The 27,902-nt window shown below is 37.1% G+C and overlaps 1 pseudogene; it reads right to left on the bottom strand.

Moving 5' to 3' along the window:
- LOC131513199 (ribosome production factor 1-like) lies at nucleotides 1-24,668 on the bottom strand (annotated as a pseudogene).
- Nucleotides 24,669-27,902: the final 3,234 nt, after the last annotated feature.

Below are 27,902 nucleotides of genomic sequence, written 5' to 3'. Positions count from 1 at the left end.
CTATACCACATGATCAAATTCCTCATCTTTGTTGATTTCTGATGCATTCTCCCAGCAAGTTCTTGTCTTGTTTTCTTTGTATTCTCCATCTTCAACTCTTTAAGTACAATAATTATAATGACAGTAAAATTTATGACTAATGTTTTTGATATTTTGAATTAATAACAGTGTTCAAATACAGCTTTATTAAGAATGGGAAAATAGACTATTGGACAGTCTGGCAATAGAGACTTGAGACTCACCTTCATAGACATGATATTTGAAGATGGTTGCATATAAGATCATGGGGAACAAGGACAGAAAGAAAAAGAGGCACAGAGAATTAGACTTAGTACACCTTTTCAGGGAGTTGAAGAAAAAGTTAGAAAAAAAATAAGATTAATTTAAGCCACATATTATTACTTAATATCGGTCCTTTACCAGGGCAACTAAAAAGGAATTGTAATAATTGAAACTGATTTTCAGTTGTACTTATTTCTTTTTACCTTTCTAATAAGGAAACTAAGTTGCTAAGTATTGACAGAGAAAAGATCATTAGAGATCTGTGTAACATATTTGCTGGGCAATTGGTCATTGGAAAAAAGTCAGTTTATTGTTTTTGTTTATTTTATTTAAATCCAAGTTAATTAACATATAGTGTGATAATGGTTTCAGGAGCAGAATTTAGTAACTCTTCACTTAGATATAACACCCAGTGCCAGTTTATTGTTAATCAAGCAGTAATTTGAATGTTTTATTAGGTGAGTAGGAGTTCGATATCACTGTTAAAAGTTAACTGCTATTGTTCAAAGATGGAATAATCTCTCATAAAATTAAAAATTTAAGTTTCCTTATATAGAGAAAAACACAAGTGATTCCTATTCCTCAGGAAATCTATCTGCTGTGAAAGCATAATTTCAACATTCAAGAAGAGAAAAGCTAGTCTTAAATTCCTTTCAGATCAAATTAAATCAGCAGATGGGTTGTATTATGAAATGAAAAGAAGGCAAAAAGAACTTGTCAAATGTGTTGTTCATGAAAATGGTTTAGAAAAATTAATATAAATGAAATTTTTACATAAATTCATTTCATAAGTTTTATGGGCAGAGGACAAGGTTTTTGGTGGAAGAAATATTAAGAAAAATTCAAAATGAAGAAAAATATTTAAAATATTTTTGTTTATTCTAATGAAGCAAATGAATGTGAGGAGTTTAAATTACTGTAAAAGTCTATGAAGTTAACAGTGATTTGGAAGCCGTGATAGGTAGAATAATAGCTTCCCCCACAAATATTCCCAATGCCTTAGTTCTTGGAACCTGTGAATATGTTACCTTACATGGCAAAAGAGACCTTGTAGATGTGGTTAAAGAAACAGACCTTCGAATGGGGTGATTATCCTGGATCACTTGTGTGTACTCAGTCTAAAGAGATGAGTCCATAAAAGTAGAGGGACTTTCCTGGCTGGGTCAAAGAGAAAAGAAAGATAAAGAGGAGATATTTGAAGCTAGGGAAGGACCTGACCCCCCCAATGCCAGTTTTGAAGAGCCAAGAAATGCAATAGCCTTGAGAAGCTAGAGACAGTCCTCAGCTGACAGCCAGTCAACATTGGCCCTACAACTATAGGGAACTGAATTCTGCTAACAACCTGAATGAGCAAGGACATGGATCCTGCCCTCAAGACTCCAGAAAGGAACATAGCTTTGACTTTAGGCTGGTGAGACCCATGTTAGACTTCTGACTTATAGAGCTGTAAGATAGTACATTTGTGTTGTGTTAAGCCACTCAATGTGTAGCAATTTGTTAGAGAAGCAATGGAAAAGTAACACAACAATTTTATTGAAAATATAAATAACTATTAAATAAATGGCCTTCAGTAAATATCCCAGTCTAGAAAGTATGTACTAAAGCCCTCTATATACCTTTTAGTGGATCTGACTTTTAGCTTCCAATTAAAAACAAAATCTAATCCAATTCCTAAAGTGCCTATCATTGTTTTGAATTATAGTTTAACTAAAGAAGATAACACTGAAATCATGTTTTCAGTTGTTATTACAAATCATTAACAATAACGAATCAGGTTTATTCTCTAGCTTTCTCATACCTACCAAAATTTATTTGTGAAAGGAAAAATTCACCCCGTAAGAATTTCTGTAAAATGATGACATAGATGGACACTGTGTTATAGATGGACAACCAACTAAGTTCGTTATACATGCATATCTAATGGTTTTCTTGGCTATGCTAAGAAGGCTGACACATAAGGTCACTATATATTCCCTTGCACTAGAGAATAGAAATTCAGCTTAACTCAATAATTTGTTAATGCCTGCAGTATGGCATTGCAGAATGAGCATGGTTCTGGGAATCAGAAATCACTGGTTGAATCCCATATTCACCAGATATTGTGTCAGATAAGTCAGTGAATCTCTCTGAATGACAGTTTCCTAATTTATGATATGGGAATAACATCTACCTTACAAGTTTATTCTTGAAATAGAATGAAATTTCTCTTTAAATAATATGCTGTCATCATAATGTATAGTATTATATACAAACACTGAGTGCCAATGTGTTATTTTGGGACTTACCACCAGGCACTAGAGAAAATGGTACCAAAAATATAGAAAATAAAACTTGAGTGGAGTCAGGGAGGGAAGCAAGGTGGAGGTGGTAGGAATGTTTCCCATCAAACTGGAAAACTGACCAGAGCAGCAGAAGGGATGCTGGCAGCCCAGGAGATTGAGATCAAAATAAAGAAGGAATCTCAAATTCTACCCAACTGGCACCAAATTTCCTGAGATATCTAGAGGAGAGGGACTCCTGATTTGAGTCCTTTGGGCAGTGCTGGTTTTTAGGGTCAGCTTGGGAAGCTTCTGCCAAGGGCTTACTCAGACTCCAACGTGTCTAAATTCAACTTAGAGGACAAGGACTCCTGATGTACCACCTGGTCTGGATCTTATTGCTTCCAGGGGTGGGTAGAGCTGAGCATCTTGGGAGCAGTCATCATCAGAGCCTCTGAGGCAGGACTGAGGGGATAGATGGGATATGAACTGAGGGAAACACAACTGAAGCCTGGACCTCTGTGTATCAATTGGATCATATTAATAACCATTACTTGATATTTCTTTACCTGTGACCTCACCAAAATAATGCAGTTATCTTTCTGCAGCTTTAACTCTTTAGGTTAGTTTTAACTTTAAGGTTGAATAAATAGATCTAATTTTTTTTTTTTAAGAAATAGATCTAATTTAAGCAAAAAGAAGGATTTTGTTTGCAGAAACTGAAATGGTACACAAAACCTCAGGATGAGATAACAGGGACTCAGAATATATGTCTAACAAAAGAAGTGAGGGGATAAAGGTATCTGCTTTAGACTTTTGGGTGGTTTTTTATTTCTGTTTTCTCTGCACACCTAATTCCATCACTTCTCTATTCTGGCAGAAAAATTTGGTTTCTAACAACTTTTGAGTTTTATATAAAATACACTCAGCCACCCAGAAAGTCTCCTATTACCAGTTCAAAAATCCCTGGGGCAAGAGCTGCCAATAGCCAAAGCTATAATAATTTGAGCAACCAAAAATATAGCATTGACTTGTAGCTCAAAGTATAAAATAAATATGCATGAATTCACACTAATATAAATAAATGATGAAAGAAAGAGAAAGAAATAGAGACAGATCTCCTCTATAGAAAAATTTCAAATGATTTATGTAGATAAAAGAGTTAAAGAGATAAAAGAGTTAAAGAAGAGTCAATCAGAGATGAAGAGAGCAATATACACTCTTGATGCAATGAGCAGCATGTTAGAAGAAGCAGAGGGATGAATTAATGACAAAGTAATGATAAAATAAAGACAAACTAATGGCAAGCAATGAAGCTGAACAAAAGAGAGAAAGAAATATGCTAAATGAGAATAGACTTAGGGAACTCAGTGACTCCATCAAACATAATAGCATTACACTATAGGAGTCCCACAAGATGAAGAGACATAATGGGGAGAAAATAATTTATTTGAAGAAATAATAGCCGAAAATTTCTGTAATCTAGGGAAGGAAAGACATCCAGATCCAGGAGGCACAGAGAACTCCCATAAAAATCAACAAAAGCAGTCCAACACCAATAGATACAGTAATTAAATTTGCAAAATATAGTGATAAAGAAAAATCTTAAAAGCAGCAAGACAAAAGAAGTCATTAACTTACAAAAGAAGTCCCATAAGGCCAGCTAGAGATTTTTCAACAGAATGTGGCAAGCCAGGCGGGAGTGGCATGATATATTCAAAGAGCTGAATGGGAAAAATCTGCAGCCAAGAATACTCTACCCAGCAAGGCTATCATTCAGAATAGAAAGAGAGATAAAGAGTTTCCCAGATAAGCTAAAACTAAAGGAGTTTGTGATCACTAAACCAACTCTGCAAGAAAGACTAAAGGGGACTCTTTAAGTGGAAAGGAGAGACGAAAAGTGACAGTATAATGGCAGGAAACACAAAAGTAGTAAAAATGAATATTTCTACAGTAAAAAATATTTCTGTAAAAGTCAGTCTAGGAACTCACACAAAAAAGGATATAAAATATAATAACAAAGACCAATGTGGGGAGGCGAGGATCAAAGAATGCGTTCAAACTTAAACAACCATCAACTTAATATAGACTGCTATTTGCAGAAGAGGTTATATACAAACTTATTGGTAACCACATATCAAAAAATCATTAATAAACATGTAAAAAATAAAGAGAAAGAAATCCAAATATATCACGAAAGAAAATCAGCAAAACATGAAAGAAAGACAAGAAAAGATTAGAGAAAAATCTCCAGAAACAACCACAAAACAAGTAATAAAATGGCAATAAATACACATCTACCAATAATTACTTTGAATTTAAATGAACTAAATGCTCTAATCAAAAGGCATAGGATGTCAGAATGGATAAAAAATAAAAAAAAATAAAATAAAATAAAACACAAAACCCATCTATATGCTGCCTAGAAGAGACTCATTTTAGACCTAAAGACATCTAAAGACTGAAAGTGAGGGGATGGAGAAACATTCATCATGCACATTGATGTCAAAAGAAAGACAGAATAGCAATACTTTGTTATCAAACTAGATTTCAAAACAAAGACTATAACAAGAGACAAAGAAGAGTACTATATAATAATAAAGGGGTCAGTTCAACAAGAAGATATAACAATTATATATATTTATGCACACAACATGGGAACACCTAAATATATAAAGCAATTAATAACAAACATAAAAGAACTAATTGATAATAACACAATAATAGTACATGATTTTGGGGCACCTGGGTGGCTCAGTCGGTTAAGCGGCTGACTTCGGCTCAGGTCATGATCTCGCGGTCCGTGAGTTCGAGCCCCGCATCGGGCTCTGTGCTGACAGCTCAGAGCCTGGAGCCTGTTTCAGATTCTGTGTCTCCCTCTCTCTCTGACCCTCCCCTGTTCATGCTCTGTCTCTCTCTGTCTCCAAAATAAATAAACGTTAAAAAAAAAAAATTAAAAAAAAATAGTACATGATTTTAATACACCACTTACATCAATGAACAGATCATCTAAGTGGAAAATCAACAAGGAAACCATGGCTTTGAATGAACAGAAAATCAACAAGGAAACCATGGCTTTGAATGACACACTGGACTAGATGGACTTTACAGATATATTCAGAATATTGCATCCTAAAACAGCAGGATACACATTCTTTTCAAATGCACATGGAATATGCTCCAGAATAGATCACATATTGGGTCACAAAACAGGCCTCAACAAATACACAAGATGAATTCATACCCTGCATCTTTTCTGACCACAATGTTATGAAACTAGAAGTCAGCCATAAGAAAAAAATTTGGAAAGACCACAAATACATTGAAGTTAAACAACATGCTACTGAACAATAAATGGGTCAACCAGGAAATTAAAGAAGTAAAAAGTATGTGGAAACAATGAACATGAGAACACAAAGTTCTAAAACCTTTAGGATACAGCAAAAATTGTTCTAAGAGGGACGTATATAGCAATACAGGTCTTACCTCAAGAAGCAAGAAAAATCTCAAATAAACAAACTAACCTCACACATAAAGAAGCTAGAAAAAGAAAAGCAAACAAAGTCTAAAGGCAGCAGAAGGAAGGAAATAATAAAAATTAGAGTAGAAATAAATGATATAAAAATTAAAACAAAACAAAACACTAGAACAGATCAATGAGACCAGGAGCTGGTTCTTTGAAAAAATTAATAAAATTGCTAAGCCTCTAGCCAGACTTATCAAGAAGAAAAGAGAAAGGACCCAAATAAATAAAATCACAAATGAGAGAAGAGAAATAGCAACCAATATCACAGAAACACAATTATAAAAGAATATTATGAAAAACTATATGCCAACAAATTGGACAATCAGAAGAAATGGATAAATTCCTAGAAACATAAGTTATTGAAACTGATACAGGAAGAAATAGAAAACTTGAACACACTGATACCCAGCAAAGAAATTAAATCAGTAATCAAAAATATCCCAACAACCTGAAGTCCAGGACCAGATGGCTTGAAAAGCAAATGCTACCAAAAGTTAATACCTATCTTTGACCATAGTGGCCATAGTGACTTCTTTGATATGTCTCCTGAGAAAAGGGAAAGAAAAACAAAAATAACTATTGAGACTCCATCAAAATAAAAAGCTTCTGCACAGTGAAGAAAACAATCAACAAAATGACAAGGCAACCTATGGAATGGGAGAAGATATTTACAAATGACGTATCTGACAAAATATCCAAAATACATAAAGAACTTATAAAACTCAACACTAAAAAACAAATAATCCAATTAAAAAATGGGCAGAAGATATGAACAAACATTTTTCCAAAGAAGACTCCAGATAGCCAACAGACAAATGAAAATATTACTTATCATCAGGGAAATGCAAATCAAAACTATAATGAGATATTACCTTACACCTGTCAGAATGGCTACAATCAGCAACAAAAGAACAGAAAAAGGAACCCTCTTGCCCTGTTAATGGTAATGAAAATTGGTGCAGCCACTCTGGAAAACAGTATGGAGGTTCCTCAAAAAGTTAAAAATAGAACTACCCTATGATCCAGCAATTGCACTACTAGGTATTTACCCAAAGGATACAAAAATACTGATTGAAAGGGATACATGTACCCTGATGTTTATAGCAGTGTTATCTACAATTGCCAAATTATAGAAACAGCTCAAGCATCCGTTGACTGAGGAATGGATAAAAAAGATGTCACACACACACTCACACACACGCGCGCGCGCACACACACACATGAATATTATTCAGCATAAAAAAGAATGAAACCTCGCCATTTGCAATGACATGGATGGAGCTAGAGAATATTATGCTAAACAAAATAAGTCAGAGAAAGACAAATACCATATGATTTCATTCATATGTGGAATTCAAGAAACAAAACAAATGAGCAAAGGAGAAAAAGAGAGAGAAAAGCAAACCAAGAAACAGACTCTTAACTATAGAGAACAAACTGATGGTTACTAGAAGGTCAGTGGGTGGAGGATGGGTTAAATAGATGATGAGGATTAAGGAATGCACTTGTGATGAACACCAGGTGTTGCATGGAAGTGTTAATTTACCATATTGTATGCCTGAAATGAATATTACACTCTATGTTAACTAAGTGGAATATATTTTTTAATGTTTAATTTTCTTAAAAAATATTTTTTATGTTTATTTTGAGAGAGAGAGAGAGAGAGAGAGAAAGCACGTGCAAAGCAGGAGAGGGGCAGAGAGAGAGAGAGGGAGAGAGAGAGAATCCCAAGCAGGCTCCATGCTGTCATCACAAAGCCTGATGTGGGGTTTGATCTCATTAACTGTGAGATCATAACCTGAGCTGAAGTCAAGAGCTGGACGCTCAACTGAGCCACCCAGGCACCCCTCCTAACTGGAATTTAATAAAATCTTAAAATAAATAAAGATTGCCCTGAGTTCTCAGCACAGGAATGAAGACACCCCTAGACACATTATTGTCAAAACTCAGATTACTAAGGATAAAGAGAAGACTCAAAGTTTTCTTGAGAAAAAATAAAAATGACCCACAGAAAAATGACAAATCTGGTATCACGTTTCCCATCAACACTATTGAATGTTACAAGACAGTGAAGAACTACTTTAAAGTTAAAATGGGCAATGTCACAAGATTTATAAAATATTTCCTCTACCTGAAAGAAAAGCTATTTGAGTTTGGACTATATCCAAACAAGAAAGAAAATGAAGACAGAAAACATTTTGGCATCCTTTGAAATAGTGGAGCCAATTTGTCTCTAGAAGAGCAGTGAAGGGAAAGCCCAGAAATGCAGTTAGGAGGCAGACCTGGCATTTAGCCAGTCCAAACTGAGGCATCAGGAGAAATAGTGATGCAATAGAACATTTATAATTTTATACACATTGGTACTGAGATACAGGCAAGAAAAACTCACTGCAATTAGAAAATTGAAGGCAAAACCTGCGAAAAACACATGACAACAATCAATCGACACTGCTCGGACCTGCATGGAATCATATTTATATTCTTAATATTCTTATCGACTTACATCTTTTATATCAACTTACAGATACAGCATGGAGGAATTAATCCTATATAAATACTATTAATCTTAACATTGCAAAAGTTATCGTGTAGATCATAGTAGTTGTAGGGGAAAAGAACAGTGTAATGCTGAAAGGAAAATTATGGTCATTAATATCATTTTAAAACTGGGAAGAAAAATTATGGATGCAGCATGTTGGGGTTGGCCTTGGTATTTGGCCAAGGTATGCATTTGGTTTAGTGCTCTAAAATATACTGTTCACAGCTGGTGAAATAAGGAATGGAGATATTAGTATTTTATGGAAGATACATGAGGAACACAAAATAGAAATATAACAACTGGTTGTAAGGGGGTTGGTGGTAAGCCAGCTGATCCCTCATTTATTATAATAGATTATATCTAAAATTTATAAATCAGGAAATAGGATGAGAAGTGTATTATTAAAAGACATGGGAGTAAAAAGCAAAAATGACATAAGGGAAGAATAAATGTTTCTAGGAAATGGGGCTTATAGATTGGAAAAGATGGAACAGTGTATATATTAAATTAATAAAGGGGAAACATCTTTAGAAGAGATGATGAAAGAGCCAAAATATGTTTGGTGGAGGTGAAAGAATTATATTGATAGATCTTACTATAATTCATCTGAGAGAGGAAACTGTGTTTAGAAAACTCTTTTGATAAATTGCTTACAGCTGAAGTTCCTTTTGGCTTCTTCTAGTAATTGTGCATACTATTTATATTCTTCTAGTATTTCACTTCATTTATTTTAATTTTAAAAATATTATACAAATGAAATGTGCCTCTTGTTATCAGTCTGGGTCTCAGTAAGGACAGCATATTCAATAGGAAGTTCAAGGAGTGTTTATTTACAAAGGTGCAAGAAGGGAACCATAAGGAATGGTTCATTGATCTGTAGCTTAATAGCAACCTACATGTCATTACGCCCTAGGTCTAAAGCAACAAGGAGAGACAATGGTTTTTAAAGCTTGGAAAGAAAAAGTTGTATGGAGTATCATTACAAATGGGGCATTGACATTTGGATGGAGGCTACAGCCAGCTGAAGGTGACATTGCAAGAAGAGATTTAAAGGAATAAGTATACTAGGTTTTACTCTCTTGCCTCCATAAATGCTCCTACCAGGGATTTCCATTGATAAAAGCCGATTAAAAGAGAGAAGCCATGGAGATATTGTTATAGATCAGCTCCTTGGGACAGAGAGAGAAGTGCGGATTAGATCTACAGGGGAAAATGGAGGATTTTCATATAGAGCAATCCTTAGGCCCCTCTACATTTAGTATTTTACTTTCTTTTCCCTATCTCCCTTTCTTTTTTTCCTTCTTTCTTCCTTTTTCTTTCTTTCTTTCTTTCTTTCTTTCTTTCTTTCTTTCTTTCTTTCTTTCTTTCTTTCTTTCTTTCTCTAAGGAGTAAGCTTGTTTCCAATACAAGGGAACAAATAGACACACATTTCATATTACAAAAACATAGTCATCATTTGAAATGGCTCAAGATACAGAAAAAAAAAGTGCATTTCATCTGTTCATTAATGTTTTCTTTTTGGAGGTCAAGTTTGTTAGACTAAAAAATTCTAACCAAGTTTGTCATTTAGAAATTAGAAACCACAAATAAAGCCTATCAGACTGTTGGAATATAATATTGCATAAGAATTAGACAATCTGGGGCACCTGGGTGGCTCAGTTAGTTAAGCGTTCGACTCTTGATTTCAGCTCAGGTCATGATCTCTCCATTTGTGAGATCAAGCCTTGTGTCAGGCTCCGTGCTTGGAGCCTGCTTGGGATTCTCTCTTTTCCTCTGTCTCTGCCCCTTCCACATTCATGCTCTCTCTCTCTCTCTTTTTCTCAAAATAAATAAATAAACTTTAAAAGAAAGATTTAGACAATCTTTATTTCTGATTAATTCTTACTAATTATTTTTTGATCATTTATTGCTTAAATTAAATCTTGTGTTAGAAGTAGAGATGAAAAATTACTATTTTTTTAAAAATGTTTATTTGAGAGAGAGAGAGTGGGGGAGGGGCAAATAGAGAGGGAGAGAAAGAATCTCAAGCTATCAGCACAGAGCCTGACACAGGGCTCGATGTCACAAACTGCAAGATCATGACCTGAGCTGAAATCAAGAGTCAGACGTTCAACTGACTAAGCCACCCAGGTGCCCCACTATTTTTTTTTTTAATTCAAAAGAAGAAATAGTGTAGTACAGATTTTTTCAAATCATGTCCCTTAGAACACTGCAACATTTCATGAGGAATAAGTTCTAGAGTTCACAAGAAATTTGTATAGACACAAAATTTGCATCAGGTACGTTTATCATTTTTTGTCTGTTCACTTTAAAAAAATTTTTTTTTAATATTTATTTTTGTGTGTGGGAGAAAGAGAGACAGAACACAAGCAGGGGAGGAGCAGAGAGAGAGAAAGAAACAGAATCCAAAGCAGGCTCCAGGCTCTGAGCTGTCAGCCCAGAGCCCAAATGGGGCTTGAACCACAAACTGCAAGATCATGACCTGAGCTGAAGTCAGACGTTTAACCGACTGAGCCACCACTTGCCCCTTTCACTTTTAAGAGAGTCATTTCAGCACTGTTTAATCTCCTATTTTATAATTTCTAAAATGACATGAGTGAAAATTTCAAATGCCTACAAAATCCAGGCAGCATACTTAGCTGAATTGGTGGTGATAGACAACATGCCATAGCAAGGTGGAGGACGCACGTCCTGCCCACAGACATCAGTGGCTTCCAGGCTTCAGCGCATCATTACTACATGGGAACAGTAGGCTAGTGTTGCCAGATCTTTGATATTGATGTGCAATCTCTGCCCCCTTTTTTTCTTTTTTTTTTTTTTTTTAAGTAAGCTTCATGCCCAGTGCAGAGCCCAGTGTAGACCCTGAACTCATGACCTTGAGATCAAGACCTGAGCTGAGATCAATGGTCAGATACTTAACTAACTGAGCTACCCAGGAACCCCTGCAATCTCTACCTTTTAAAATGTGGCAGATAATTCCAAAGGTTTAAAAAGATTGTGTTGCTAAACAGCACATCTCTGTAAACCAGATTTACTCTGTAGGTGAGCAATTTGTAACCCCTGGATTAGCTGACATTTAAACAGTCTTCAATTACTGATATTTTTTTATTCTATAGGACTAGGTAAGAATTAAGAATCGTAAGTCAGGGCCACCTACTAACAACTCTATATCGTTGCTGCCTGAATAACAATATTGTGGAATTTTAGTGCAGAATAGAAGTTAGTCATCTTCTGTTTTTGAATTATTATTAAGGGATAACAACTATTTTCAGTTATTGAGAATCAGAGAAAGCTTTGAAGAGTCTAGTCTCTATATGAGAAAGCTTTCAGGAGACCTGTGAGTAGAGCTTTTATGAAATGTTAATGTACACGTGTGGTAGATGGTTGGGGATCAACAGGATAAACCCCCATTGGGTCATTAACTCTGGACTAGATTTATGGGACTCCACTCAATCACCAAGTGTATTACTAAAAGGATGGTAAAAGCCTATGTAAGGATCCAGCTATCAGTCACATGACCTGATCTAGGGAAGAGATAAAAGCTTATATGCATCTCACGGAAACCTGCCAATACTTGTCCCCATAATACATGATAAAACTCTGACAGCAAACTTCTCCTGGGAGTTTGGTATTAAATTAGCGAGGCGGCAGCTCTCCTTTCTGCTGTTTTCAGATATCCAGGCACGGCTTTCTAATACACTGCTAATTTAGAAGACGGAGGATGAAAGTTCTATTTTAATAGTTCTCCAACACCTCATCTTTTCTATCTCTGCTGTAACATGGTTCAGAGGTATGGAAATATTAACGTATGATAGGCCCCATTCACTATGCTACAACTTTCATAGGATAATATGACACATGCATAAATTAAAGATTGTCTTAAGAAAGATTATCTCACTCTTTCTAGAAAAAATGTATATAAGTACTTGGGCTTTAGTCAGAGATAATGTTTGTCCCCCAAAATCAGAAACTCCTTCGGTCTAACTTAGGTTTAATGAGACAATTTTATTTTTCGAATAGCCATCACCAGGATAATTGTTGCATAGAAGCGTCTTTATTTAGAAAAATGATGATCTTCATAATAGAGTTGGAATTTGGTATGCCCAGGGCAATGGGAGGAGAAAGCAGAGGGTAGAAGTCCGCATTTGCGTAATGTGAGTCTTCCTTCGAACTTCTCTAAACTGTTAATGAAGTCCTTAAATTCACAATTTTTAAAGCTTTAATTTAAAAAATTGCAGTAAAATATACATAACATAAAATTTACCATTTTAGCCATTTTATTTTATTTTTTAAAGTTTATTTATTTTCAGAGAGAGAGCATGCTTGCCCAAGTGGAGAAGGGGAAGAGAGAGGGAGAGAGGGAATGTCAAGCAGGCTCTGCACTGATAGCAGACACAGGGTTTGATCTCATGAGCCCATGACCTGAACTGAAATCAAGAGTTGGATACTGAACACTTAAACAACTGAGCTATCCAGGCGACCCTCCATTTTAGCCATTTTAAAGTATACAGTTCAGTGGCATTAAGAACATTCACTGTTGACCAATGATCCAGAATGTTTTCATCATCCCAAACAGAAAGTCAGTACTCATTAAACACCAAATCCTCATTCCCTTCTTCTCCCCAGTCTCTGGCAACCACCATTCTATTTTCTGCCTCTATGAATTTGATTACTCACATATCTCAAATGAGTGGAGTCATATAATATTTGTTCTTTTGTAATTCTTATTTAAAGTTTTTAATGTTTATTTTTGAGAGAGAGAGAGAGAGACATGAGACAGAGACAGAGTACGAGCAGGGGAGGGGCAGAGAGAGAGGCAGACACAGAATCCAAAGCACACTCCAGGCTCTGAGCTGTCAGCACAGAGCTTAATGCAGGACTCGAACCCACGAGCTGTGAGATCATGACCTGAGCCAAAGTCAGATGCTTAACCAACTGAGCCACCCAGGTGCCCCTGTGGGTAATTCTTATTGAGATTGTTTTCTGCTGTGGAAATCAGTGAAAGGAGAGAATTTCACATGAGGCATAAGATGGTCAGGTCAGATCATTCTGAAGAAAGCACAGGAGACTGGAGGTGACGATACCTCCAGGAATGTGACAGATGTTGAAACTAGAGCCACAAGGCCGGATCTGGTACACAGACATGATTAGTCTGCAGAGTGCTTTAAAATATGTGAGTTATATGACATCATTTAAAATCAGAGAAATTTTAATAGGGAACCAGATATCTTGTCCATCTTGTAAAATCTGGCAATAGTGGGCATGCATTTCCCTGGCTATAATCAGATAAGTAGCATACACATACCCCAGTTTTCCCTTAGACTCGTAATGCTTTACTGATTCATCCTTATCAAGATGAATAATATTCATAGCAATCTGAGTCTTCATAGTAATTTTGGAATAGGTGTTTAGGTCTCATATGTATAGAGATGGATCCAAGTTTATCCATATCTTGAGTGGCAGGGAAGCTTCATATGACATCTGGGCTACAAACCAAAAAGAGGCATATATTGGGAGGGTACTGAGTTTGTCCTGTAGATATCAATGGAGGCAGATGAGTGGAACCTTGAAACTAGAGAGCAGTCAGGCAGCAAAGTGGACCCCTTGTCTAGCTCCATTTGTCAGGGAAAGCACGCTTTTTCTGCTCTTTGCAACTTCTGTACGTCTGCTTTATTCTGCTTTATTCATATTCATGTTGCTGTATGTCTGCTATGTTTCTTCAGAACAAAATCATGTGTCTAATTTGGCTTTTGTAGGCACCTACAATTCCTGCCTGTTCATATGTCACCAACCAACTGATTAAAGATTCTGAATCCTAATTCCATGACCCCTGGAGAGAGAATCTGGTGGCCAAGTGCATGTCTACTCAGCTCTACCTCTGATTTAGCTGTGGCTGTAGTAGAGAGTTCTGGGCACACTTTCACTCACTTTAGGTTGACAGTTACAGATCTCTGCTTTCTGCCCAGGAACTCTTGGATGCTAGTGATACCCCTGGGAGCTCACTTTGTTCATGCACATTGGCTTGTTAAGTGTGAGGAAGTCAACATCTCTGGGAGTTAACATCCTTAATGTCCCCTCAACTATGAGGAATCAGAGCTGATTCATAAATGCTCCTGCTTTTCATCCTTCTAGCACATAATTCTGGGAAGCATTCTGTATACTTTTCTGGAAGTCCAAGCAGAATCAGGCTGCTTGTGCCCACGGTGGCAACCTCAGTAACATACACTTATATTGGCTCTTCCTCCTTCACTGCCTCACTCTCATCTCCTCAGTCCTGCTCACTGGGATCATGTCCCCAAAAAAGCTAAGGCTTCCCTTCGGATACTTAATCCAACTTGCTCACAAGTCCTGTCCCAGGCTCTGCTTTTTGGGGAAGCCACGTTGAGACAGGTTTGTTTTTGTCAGAGGTTTACCCATTTGTTATGGGTAGAATTATGTCCCCCTAAGAGATATGTTGAAGTCCTAACCCCAGGTACCTCATATTGTGAACTTATTTGGAAATAGGACTGTTATTAGGAAAGATGAAATTAGTAAAGATGAGGTCATACTGTGGGGTGACAGATGATGTCATAGGGTGGGGTCTGCCTGACTTCTCTCCTGACTTTGCTGCCTCTCCTCTTTTAAGGTTACCACAGAACCCACTGATCCACCTCTCTTGGTGTCCACAGTAAAACTCCATATCCTCTGAATAAATGTCTCTTTTTTGCTTTGTGGACCAGATGTCACACGAAGTCTCCTTGCCACTCAAGATCTGGATAAACTTGGATCCTTCTCTCTGTATGTGGAGACCTAAACACCTATTCCAAAATTACTGTGAATATTATTCATCCTGTAAGTAAATTAAGGATGAATAAATAAAGCATTATGGGTATAAGGAAGACACTGGAGGGTGCATATGCTAGGGAAATGCATGCCCATCACTGCTAGATTTTACAAGATGGATAAGACATCTGGATCTTTATTAAAATCTCCCAATTTTATTTTATTATCATTTTTATTTTTATTTTTATTTAAAATTTTTTTTAATGTTTATTTATTTTTGAGACAGAGAAAGACAGAGCATGAATGGGGGAGGGTCAGAGAAAGAGGGAGACACAGAATCTGAGGCAGGCTCCAGGCTCCACATTGTCAGCACAGAGCCTGACGCGGGGCTTGAACTCACGGACTGTGAGATCATGACCTGAGCCAAAGTCGGATGCTCAACCAACTGAGCCACCCAGGTACCACATTTTATTTTTATTTTTTTAAGTAGGCTCTACGTCCAATGAAGTTCTCGAGCTCATGACCCTGAGAACAAGAGTTGCATGCTCCACTCACTGAGCCAGCCAAGAGCCCCTTATTTCTTTATTAAGTTTAAAAAAAATTTTTTTTAATTTTAATGTTTATTTATTTTTGAGACAGAGAGAGACAGAGCATGAACAGGGGAGGGGCAGAGAGAGAGGGAGACACAGAATCTGAAACAGGCTCCAGGCTCTGAGTGGTCAGCACAGAGCCTGACGCAGGGCTCGAACTCACGGACCGTGAGATCATGACCTGAGCCGAAGTCGGATGCTTAACCGACTGAGCCACCCAAGCGCCCCAAGTTTTTAAATTTTAATTCCACTATAGTTAACATATGGTGTTATATTAGTCTCAGGTGTACAATATAGTGATGCCCAATTTTTAATGAAACAGTTATGTACAGAGGATAGCATAGTTTTGCTCCAAAATCCTAAAGGTCACCGTGCTATGATTTGCCTATAGGATTTGCCAGAGTCCCTCATATAGCAACCTTCTCCTCCACTGACTCTTCTACAAGTGGCAAGCTTGTAGACAAATCTGGACTTGTATTAGGGCTTTCTTTTATCCTTGGCATCTTTCAGTACTGGGAGCTTTTCAAGTCACTTGGTAATTGTGTCAACATAACACACCTGAATACAATATGTGTACTTCTAAAGTCCTGAAGAGGCTTCCTAGGCATTGTACCTCTTTCTTCATGGTAGAAGAGGAAACATGCAGAAACTTGTCCTTTCTTAAGAAAAGTTATCCGGAGGTACCTCACTCTGGACCCTAGAAATTTCACTATTCAGTTCACTAAGTTTTGTGGGACTTTTCTCCCACCCTCTGGCATGTATGTGTCCTAACAGGGTGTCTGTAGTCATTTCTTCATCACTTTATCCAATCAGCACACTATCACCAATGTAATGATTCAGTGTGCTGCCCCATGGAATGGAGACATGATCAAGGTCCCTGCAGACTAAATTATGACATAAGGCCAAAGAACTTAAATAGCCCTGAAAAAGACAGTGGAGGTGTATTGCTACTCTGTCAGCTAAAAGCAAACTGGTTCTGATGGTTCTTAACAATAGGTGTAGAGAAATAATCATTTGCCATCTGCATGCTAGGTACCAGGATATGGGTTGATTTGTTTCATAAATAAACTATATTTGGAACAGTAGCAGCAACTGAAATCACCACCTGATTGTGTGATAATCACTGTCACAGAAGTTGTATATATTGAGATTAGGCTTAAGCAGGTACTGAAGTCCAAGGTAAGCTGCATATGCAAATGACTCAGATGGCCATGGCCCAAATTCTTCCTACACTGCCTCCTTCTTTTCAGTCTGTACATATGGTCCAATGGGAATTTTACCATGACCAGTTAGCTGAGGAAGACAGTTGTTCATGTTATGCTGATACCACCAAAATATGGATGGCTCCAGAACCATAACCCACTATGGAGTGACCCTGAATGTCAGTAGAGTAGGAAAATATTCCCAGTTGGCAGAACATCAAGCAGTTCTGTGGACTTTGTTTACTGTGCTTAGAGAGAGGATTGTAGGTACAGAGCTGTATTTCATGGAAAGCTAATAACTTGGCTTGATGGGATTAGAGGCTTGGAAAGCACATGATTGGAAAATCAGTGACACGAAGAATAAGGGAAAAAGTATATCAATAGATCTCTCAGAATGGTCACAGAATGTTTATATTTGTGTCCCATGTGAATGATCACCAAAGAACAATTGTTGCAGAGGAAAACTGTAATAATATGTGGAGAAGATGACCTGTTCTTTGGACATAAGTCAACCTCTTAAACACTTCTGTTCTTGTTCATCAAGCTCATGAACAAAGTAACTATAGTGACATGAGTAGATTATTCATGGGCTCAGCAACACTGATTTCCACTGACTAAGGCCCATCTGGCTTCAGACACCATTGAGTATTCAACTTGCCAATAGCAGAGACCAACGTGTTATTTGGTGGCAGGTTGGATTACATAGCACCACTTATATCATAGAAGAGGTGGCATTATTCTCACTGGAATAGATCTTTATAATGGACATCAATTTATCATTTTTCCAGAAATACTTTTGCCAAAGCTACATCTAGGAATTTATTGAACATCTTGTTAATAGTCACGACATTCCATAAAACATTTCTTCTGACATTACGGTTAAGATTGTACTAAGCAAGTTAATTTTTTCTTTAATGTTTATTTGTTTTTGAGAGAGATGTAGAGCATGAGTGGAGGAGGAGCAGAGAGAGAGAGGGAGACACAGGATCTGAAGCAGGCTGCAGGCTCTGAGCTGTCAGCAAAGAGCCTGACGCGGGACTCGAACCCGCCGACCACAAGATCATGAGCTGAAGTTGGACGCTTAACTGACTGAACCACCCAGGCTCCCCTAGTTAATTTTTTCTTTATTTTCTTAATTTTGATATGAATATACTATGTGTATATATTAAACATTTTAAACTTATTTTACAGGAAATGAAGTTTAGTGATGGGCTCGTGCTCATGAGGTTCACTATTCTTACCAAATCCCCCTTATCCTGAAGCAATTGGCCTCACAGAATAATGGAATGGCTTTTTCAATTTCTGTTATGGTACCAGCTAGGTGGCAATACTTTGCAAGTCCATGATAATTTTCTCTAGGATACAGTACATGTTCTAAAGCAGACCAATATATGGTATTATTTCTCTCGTAGCCATGATTCAGAGTTCTGGGAATCAAAGGGTAGAAATGGGAGTGGATCTTTACACTGTTAACCTTAGAGATCCACTAGCAATATTTTTGTTCTCTTTCCCACAATTTGAAGCTCTACTGGTCTACAAATTTTAGTTGCCAAGGGAACTAGAGAATACGGGAATGGATCCCCTAAATTGGAAGTTGAGTCTGCCACTTGACTGTTCTTCAGGCCAGTAAATCAATAAACAAAGAAAAGCATCACTCTACTGGCTGGGGTGACTGATCCTGACTAAAAAGAGGTAATTAGGTTGCTTCTATCTAATGGGGTAGGAATGAGTATTTCTGGAATGCAGGAGATCCCCATAGGTGCCACTTATCACTTCCATATCTTCTGATTTAAGTCAGTGGGAAATTATAACCTAAAATAATCCAGATCCTTGATGGATGAAGATTTGGGTAACCCTTCCAGGCAAAGAACCATGACCACTTGAGGAGCTTACTGAAAGCAAAGAGGCTATGGAATTGGTAGTAGAAGAAGGCAGTTAGTTATGAATACTAACTTTGACCATATGAGCAGTTTCAGAAACAAGGATTCTTAATTTTTTTTTTTTCCAACACTTTTTTTTTTTTTTTGGGACAGAGAGAGACAGAGCATGAATGGGGGAGGGGCAGAGAGAGAGGGAGACACAGAATCGGAAACAGGCTCCAGGCTCCGAGCCATCAGCCCAGAGCCGGATGCGGGGCTCGAACTCACGGACCGCGAGATCGTGACCTGGCTGAAGTCGGACGCTTAACCGACTGCGCCACCCAGGCGCCCCAGAAACAAGGATTCTAATGATTAAGATATTTTCCTTAATTTTGATATAAAGATGTTATATGTATGTATTAACCATTTTTTCTTCCCCTAAATTCAGAAGAAAGAAAAGCATGCAAATAGGATGAAGTGTAGATTAAAAAAAAAAAAAAAACAGGAATAGCTATTTGAAGTGTCTTTCCTTGTATAAATAGACGTTTGAGATATCCTCTATTTACAGTTTGAAGCTGACTAATTAAATGAGGAGGATGTAAATACCAACACTCCTATAGTTATTGTATGGCTTATGAGAACAGAATCTCATGGAGCTGGATAGAATTCTTTCAGCAAACTGCAGGTATTGGAGACTTTGATGCTTTTCCTGTTTGCACCAGTAAAAACAGTTTACTTTTTCCATTGGAGGAAAAAGAGAACAAGAGGATGAATGCGTCCATCATTCAATAAAAGGAAATAATTAAATATTATGAGATAGATAAATAGCTCTATACTACATAAAGTTGCTATAACTCATTACAATAACACAATTTTTTAAAAGAAATCCCTCAGAAGAATTTTCATTTTCCTCTTATTTAGAGTTTCCTATGAGGCATTGTTCTAAACAAGGCAATTTTGATCAATTATCTTCTTGCTATTTTAATTTGAAGGAGCCTATCATACAATAGACAACCTACCAGGAATAATTTGACTATGGTATCATCCATAGGGAACAATATAGCCTTTAAAAGAACTAGTGTCATAGTCCCAGATTTTCAGATATACTACAAAGCTGTAGTAATCAAAACAGTATGGTAGTGGCACAAAAATAGACACATAGATCAATGGAATGCAAAAGAGAGGCCAGAAATATCACAAGTATATGGTCAAATAATCTATGTCAAAGACTTTTAAGCAAGAATGGTATACAATGGTATAAAGACAGTGTCTTCAAAAAATGGTGTTGGGAAAACTGGACAGCTACATGTAAAAGAATGAAACTAGACCACTTTCTTATACCATACACAAAAATAAATTCAAAATGGATGAAAGACCTAAATGTGATGCCTGAAACCATAAAATTCCTAGAAGAAAACATAGGCAGTAATTTCTTTGGCATTGGCCATAGAAACATTTTTCTACATATGTTTTCTCAAGCAAGGGAAACAAAAGCAAAACTAAACTATTGGGACTACACCAAAATAAAAAGCTTTTGAACAGCAAAGGAAACTATAAACAAAACAAAAAGACAACATACTAAATGGGAGGGAATATTTGCAAATGATATATCTGATAAGGGGTTAATATCTAATGTATATAAAGAACTTATACAATCCAGCACCAAAAAGCAAATAATCTAATTAAAAAATGGGCAGAGGACATGAATAGATATTTTTCCAAAGAAGGCATCCAGGTGGCCAACAGACACTGAAAAGATGCTCAATATCACTCATTGTCAGGGAAATGCAAAGCAGAACTACACAGTGAGATATCACCTTATACCTGTCAGAATGGCCTAAAATAAAAAACACAAGAAATAACAAGTAGTGGCAAGGATGTGGAGAAAAAGGAACCCTTGTGCTATGTTGGTGGGAATGCAAACTGGTTCATCCACTGTGGAAAACAATATGGAGTTTCCTCAAAAATTAAAAATAGAATTACCATATGATGCAGTAATTCCACTACTGGGTATTTGCCCAAAGAAAATGAAAACACTAATTGAAAAAGATATATGCACCCCTATGTTTATAACAGCACTATTTACAATAGCCAAGATATGGAAGCAACCCAAGTATCCACTGAGAGGTGAATGTATAAAGAATGGTATATATATATACATACATATATATATATATATATATATATGTATATATATATACACACACAATGGAATATTACTCAGCCATAGAAAAGAATGAGACCTTGTTTCCCAAAACATGGATGGACCGAGAGTATAATGCAAGTGAAATAAGTCAATCAAAGAAAGACAAATACCATATGATTTCACTCATATGTGGAATTTAAGAAACAAAACAAATGAACAAAGGGAAAAAAAAAGACACAAACCAGAAAACAGACTCTTAAATACACAGAACAAACTGGTAGTTGCCAGGGGGAGGTGGGTGGGTGGGGAATGGATAAAGGGGATCAAGAGTACACTTATCCTAATGAACACTAATGTATAAAATTGTGAAGCCAAGTAATTATACTGTACACCTAATACTCATATAACACTGTGCATTAATTATACTTCAATAAGAAAAAATGAACTTCTACAAATGATGTTAGAAATTATAGACATCATGGATGTCTTTTAAAATTTTAAAGGTAGACTAGTTCCCAACTTGTAACTAGCTGTGGGATACTACAGATGCTTCATTTTTAATCTCTTTTTAGTAATTAGTCCCAAATGAAATAGTCAGCTAGTTATTGGACAAGAGGACTGCAATGGGTTACAAACAATGATCTATCTAATTTCATTTTAAGAACTGAGAGCTAACAAGGGAAAAATTCAAACATGTTTCTTTTTTAAATGTTTATTTATTTATTTTTGAGAGAGCACACAAGCAAGGAAGGGCAGAGAGAGAGGGAGACAAGTAATCCAAAGCAGGCTCTACTCTGTGATGTCAGCACAGAGCCCGATGCAAGGTTCAAACCCATGAACCGTGAGATCATGACCTGAGCCAAAGTTGGACCCTCAACCAATTGAGTCACCCAGGTGCCCCTCAGATATGTCTTAGGTAGCACAAGAGCATATCTAAAATATTTTAGGGGCGCCTGGGTGGCTCAGTCGGTTGAGAGTCCAACTTCGGCTCAGGTCGTGATCTCGCAGTCCGTGAGTTCGAGCCCCGCGTCGGGCTCTGTGCTGACAGCTCAGAGCCTGGAGCCTGTTTCGGATTCTGTGTCTCCCTCTCTCTGACCCTCCCCCATTCATGCTCTGTCTCCCTCTGTCTCAAAAATAAATAAAGGTTAAAAAAAATTTTTAAAAATTTTAAAAAAAATAAAAAAAATAAAATATTTAAAAAATTTTTTTGATGTTTTATTTATTTTTAAGAGAGAGAGAGAGAAAGAGAGAGAGTGGGGGAGGGGCAGAGAGAGAGAAGGAGACACAGAATCTGAAGCAGGCTCCAGGCTTTGAGCTGCAAGCACAGAGCCCCTCGCAGGGCTCGAACCCACGAACCATGAGATCGTGACCTGAGCCGAAGTCAGATGCTTAACCAACTGAGACACCTAGGCACGCCTAAAATATTTTATATTGGAATGTAGACCAGGGATTCAGTTATCAGAAGTCAAGTCCAGAAATGTTGGATCCTGTCCTTTTCTTCTCCATGGCAGGTTTTGAAGATTTGGTTAGAATAAACATTTTCCCCAACTTGGCTTTGACCCCATGATAAAATGTGTGGGTAGCTAAGTGGGAGTAAGAGGTTTTTTATTTTGTTTTGGTTGGCCTTCTATGCTGGATAGGTTGGTAATGGCTTAGAGAGTTTTCACAAATATACTTTCTGAAATTGCCGTACATTGAAAGGAGTGAAAGAATAGATAGGAAAATAAATATATTTAAAACATTTTATAGCCTCCAAATTAATCCAAATTAAATTTGGGCTTGCCATAAATTATTCAAATGATAGCACCATAACATCCTTTCATTCAATCACCAAATATATACTTAGTTTTGACTACGGGATAGATTCTCTGTAAGCCCTGGGAATTTAGTGATGAACAAAGTCCCAACTTTCTTTCTTAGTTTACATTTTAATGGTGGTAAAGAGAAGTAAAGAAGCTCTTATTCATTTATGGAGAAGTACTAGGGGATATGGCAGTACTTTGATGGTCACATGATTTGGAGTTGTAGGATGATTGGGAGAAGCTGGGGAAGAGTGAGTTCAATAGGCATCAGCTGGAGGATGGAAGGGAAGAAGAAGTATTCAAGTGACAGGAATGCTGCATGCAATAGTCTAGGTGCAAGAATGTGGTGAGGGGCACCAGGGTGGCTCAGTTGGCTGAATGTCCAACTCTTCATTTCTGCTCAGGTCATGACCTCACTGTTAATGAGATCGAGCCCCACGACAGGGTCTACATTGACAGTAAAGAGACTGCTTGAGACTCTCTCTCTCTCCTTGTCTCTCTGCCCCCACCTCTGCTTGTGCTCTCTCTCTCAAAACAAAACAAAACAAAAACCAAAAACAAAAACTTAAAATGAGCAGTTGGGCCACTTGGCAAGTGACTTAGAATTCATCCATTTGGTGTTTTACAATCTTCATTAATAACAATCAGATTTGTGAAATCTCTTGAAATGCACTGTGGAATAATTTTTTTTTTTTTTTTTTCAGAGCCAGTCCTCTTCTGTAGTAAACGTGAGACTTTGGTGTAACTGTGGAATATTGTTCACGGAGTCCTACTGTTCTCTCATGATGTCTCTCTGATGTTATGAGAATCTTGGGAGAAATTTGTTGAAGTAAGAAGTAAATTCATCTGTAGCTCCATCATAAGCAATCGCTTCATCATTAGGATCAACTATAGGATCAACTCGCTGGTTGTCAGTAGTCTTTGGTATAGGCTTTCGGTGGAGCCTTATCACTAAGAGCCTCTCTTTCTTAAGTTTTTTCTTTTTTTTTGTGATTTAACTTTATTTTTTATTTTTTAAAATTTACCTCCAAATTTGTTAGTATATAGTGAAGCAATGATTTCAGTAGATTCCTTAATGCCCCTTACCCATTTAGCCCATCCCCCCCCACAACCCCTCCAGCAACCCTCAGTTTGTTCTCCACATTTATGAGTCTCTTTTGTTTTGTTCCCCTCCCTGTTTTTATATTATTTTTGTTTCCCTTCCCTTATGTTCATCTGTTTTTTCTCCTAAAGTCCTCATATGAGTGAAGTCATATGATTTTTGTCTTTCTCTGACTGATGAATTTCACTTAGCATAATACCCTCCAGTTCCATCCATGTAGTTGCAAATGACAAGATTTCATCCTTTTTGATTGCTGAGTAATACTCCATTGTGTGTGTGTGTGTGTGTGTGTGTGTGTGTGTGTGTGTGTGTGTGTGTATACACCACATTTTCTCTATCCATTCTTAAGTTTTTTTCTTAATTGCCAACATTTCCTTATGCTGCTACTATTTCCACTGCATGACATTAGATGTCTCCCATTGTGAGTTCTTAATTTCCAAAATTTGAAGGCATGGGGGAAAGGCAACTGCTTTTGGGGTTGGACCTTGCTTTCTGTCACTCCATCCTGTGTGACTGTGGCTTCTTCAGGTTCTTCTGGGAATACTTTTCGTTTCAGCCTTTCTTTCCTCTACTGCTGCTCTTATCCCCGCCCTTTGCCATGGTGTTTACTCCTTCGCATCTGTCTCCATTTTTCTTTTTTTTTAAATGTTTTTATTTATTTTTGAAGGAGAGAGACACAGAGCATAAGTGGGGGAGGAGCAGAGAAAGGAGGAGACATAGAATCCAAAGCAGGCTCCAGGCTCTAAGCTGTCAGCCCAGAGCCCGATGCGGGGCTCGAACTCATGAACTGTGAGATCATGACCTGAGCCTAAGTCGGACGCTTAACCAGCTGAGCCACCCAGGCGCCCCATGTCTCCATTTTTTCTTAATCAAGAAATGGAAGAGAACTATCCTCAACCCATGGAATTGCCGTGTTATCTTTGTAAAAAATCAGTTGGCCATAAATGTGAGGTTTATTTTGTATTCTAACTTCACCTGTTGTGGTAAGAGAAGATACTTTGTATGATAAGTATCTTTTTAAGTCTTTGAGACCTAATTTGTGACTTAACATATGGTCTATTCATTATAAGGAGTAAGGTATTCAAGTTTCCAACTGTCATCGTACAACTGTCTCTTTCTGAGTTTCTGCCAATGTTTGCTTCCTATATTTTGACAGTCTGTTATTATATGTTTAAAGGTATATAATTGTTGTATTTTGCTGTATTGAATCTTTTGTTAATATGTAATGTGCTCCTTTGGTTTTTGTAAACTTTTTTTATTTAAAGGCTATTTTGTCTGATATCTCTATGCCAGCCCTGCTCTCTTTTGGTTACTATTTGCATGGACTGTCTTTTCTCATCTTTTTAAAATTTTAATCTATTTTTATCTTTTTATCTAAAGTGAGTGTCTTCGGGCCAGCATATGGTTGGATCATGTGTTTTGATCCGCTATTCTGATTTCTTTCTTTTGATTGGAAAGTTTAATCCATTTATATTTAAGGCAATTGTTGAAAAGAGGGACTGGCTTCTGTCATTTTCTTCTGGAAATTGCTTCAACAGAAAGGTGAGGGACTTGCTACAGTAGGTAGGGTGTGCAACGATGGCTGTCCACGTCTGGGTCTGCAATCTCATGATTAGAAGCAGTAACCAATGATCAAAGCACCAATGCCTGCTATCTGCGGGACAAAATCCTTATTGCCAGTCTTGGTTCTCTCAAGCTGCTTGCAAGCTGCTCCAAACCGCCATGTGGGGAGGGGGTGGAAGATGGGTAGCTGCTATTATGCTAAGAGCTGAAATTCACTGAAATTCACTATGATTTACCCTCCAAGTCTTCCCCTGGAAGTTACAAGTCTTCCATACTCTCCAGAGCTCCACAAACAGTTTTGCCAGACAGATTCTGCCAGCACATTGCTATTGTTGTGTGGGAGGCAAGATAGATTCCTGGTGCTTCCTAACTCCACAATCTTCCCAGAATTCTAAGAAAGGCAGTTTTACAAAGATTGTTTTATGCAATCTTATTTTTTTTTTTTTTTAGATCATTTGAGAGAAGAAATGAGGAAAATATATTTATACATTCTAATTTGCACACATGTGTCTTTTCTGGTACTCTTTATTTTGTGATGTGGATTCAAGTGACTGAATGATATTGTATTTCAGCTTGAAGGACTTTCTTATGTGTTGTGTCAGGTCTGCTAGTAACACACTTGCTGAAAACATTTTTTTTTTTCTTAAAGTCTGGGAATGTCTATTTCAACTTTATTTTTGAAGGATTATTTTTCTGGATAAAGGTTCCATCTTTGTTAGTGTTTTTTTTTTTTTTTCTTTCAGTACTTTAAATATAGCATCCCACTGTCTTTTGGCTTTTTCTGTTTCTTATGAGAAGTCAGCTGTGAATTTTGTTTTTTTCTTTGTACATATTAGTTGAATTTGTCTTGCTGATTTCAAAACTTCCTCTTTGTCTTTTGGCATTCAACAATTTGACTATGATATGTGTAACTATGGATCACTTTGTATTTGCTTGAGGCTCACTGAACTTTTATCTGGATATTAATATTTTTTATTCAAATCATGAATTTTTTGGCTATTATTTCTTCAAATATTTTTCTGACCCTTTTTCTCCTCTCCTTCTGGGACTCTAATCGTGTGTATGTTTGTATTCTTGATGGTATCCCATGGGTCTCTGAGGCTCTCAGCTCATTTTCTTTATCGTTTTTCTCCTCAGTTCTTTGGATTAGATCATTTCTGTTGATCTGTTTTCAAGTTTTCTAATCATTTTTGTAGTCATCTCAAATCTATGGTTGCATCACTTTAGTGAATTTCTCACTTTGGTTATTGTACTTTTCAACTCCCCGATTTCTACGATTTCTACGTGGTTTGTTTTTATAATTTCAGTTTTTAAGTTGAGACTCTATTTTAGATAATACATTGTTACCATGTTTTCCTATAGTTCTTTAAAAATGTTTTGTTGTTGTTGTTGTTGTTGTTGTTGTTGTTCTGTGAGCATATTTATAATGGTTGTGTAGCAGGATTCCCGCACAGAGGGTGGTTACACTGAGATTTCTTTCCAAGAAGCAACTTTATTCATGCCGGCACTGCTCAGTTGGGTTTGTACTCGAAGAACTGAGTCCTGAACACCACGTAGTTTTTTAATATATTTTCTACTTCTTTGTCTCCCATAGATGGTTACAAACAACATGTAGTCTGATTAAAATGGTCTCATGTTACAAGGTCATGAGGGATGTTGTCACATATGAGTATAGCCAGGTTGCCTTGAGGGGTTTTGTTTTGTTTTGTTTTTTTCCTTAAGGAGGGGATGCTACCACAGTTGCTTTGAATTCTTTGTTAAGTCTAATATCTGGGTATCCTGAGAGCCATTTTCTACTGACTGCTTCCCTCCCTCCCTTTGTATGGGCCACCTTTTCTTGTTTCTTTACGTATCTTGATGTTTTTGTTGTTACTGAAAACTAATCATTTTACATAATATATTGTAGCAACTCTGAATTCTGAGTTTTCCCCCTATGGATTGTTGTTATTGTTGTATTGTTGTTGGTGGTGGTGTGGTGGTGGTTGTGGGGTGTGTGTGTGTGTGTGTGTGTGTGCGCGTGTGTGCGTGTGTGTGTGTGTTTAGTAACTTGCCTGAACTAAATACATGGAATCTGTTTTCTTCCACAGTATGCACCCTCTAATATTTATGCACAATTAAACAAATTCTTATTCATATTCTTAATCCTGGCCTCCTCCCTAGGAGGCCCTGAGACAATATAGCTTAGTGGTCAGCCGGTGATTATTTAGAAATTATGCCCTAGAAAGGCTCCTACCTTCCACATTGATCTGTGTGTTGGGGACATACTCAAAA

This window comes from Neofelis nebulosa, chromosome 5 (genome assembly GCF_028018385.1).
Source record: "Neofelis nebulosa isolate mNeoNeb1 chromosome 5, mNeoNeb1.pri, whole genome shotgun sequence".
In the NCBI taxonomy this organism is placed as follows: Eukaryota; Metazoa; Chordata; class Mammalia; order Carnivora; family Felidae; genus Neofelis; species Neofelis nebulosa.
The sequence above is the reverse complement of the archived record's forward strand: the minus strand, read 5'-3'. Positions and strand labels throughout refer to the sequence as shown.